The sequence below is a fragment of the Xyrauchen texanus genome, chromosome 13 (assembly GCF_025860055.1).
Source record: "Xyrauchen texanus isolate HMW12.3.18 chromosome 13, RBS_HiC_50CHRs, whole genome shotgun sequence".
NCBI classification, from domain to species: Eukaryota; Metazoa; Chordata; class Actinopteri; order Cypriniformes; family Catostomidae; genus Xyrauchen; species Xyrauchen texanus.
In genome coordinates this window covers 15,082,277-15,082,679 of record NC_068288.1, presented here as the reverse complement: position 1 = coordinate 15,082,679, position 403 = coordinate 15,082,277, and positions in this window count along the sequence as shown.

Genomic DNA, 403 nt, shown 5'->3' with positions numbered 1-403 from the left:
AGTGGAATCAGGGGTGTTCAATAAGGGAGATGTCCAAAACGTGCAGGGTTAGGGTAGGTTACCTGTGCCTAACCCAAAGAGTCCCTAAGACCAGACTAGCACACAAAATCAATTGTCAAGAGTCACTACTGGACTTTATATCTCCAATCTGTTCCAGTGATCTTGCGTTTGATCTATTCTGTTCAAGTAACCCCCACCTAACTAAACACCTCATAGAGTTTCTCTCCACTAGCTAACATTTCATTGATGGTTGTTTTCCTTGACAGTTGCTTTTGGGGGGTTTTAAGGCAGGGTTATCTATAAAGCGGTTCAGTGGGGACATTACGACCTTTTGTTAAGTATATTGTGAAAAGCACTGTACATGCAGATTGCCTTGACATAAGAAACACACAACACACATGAA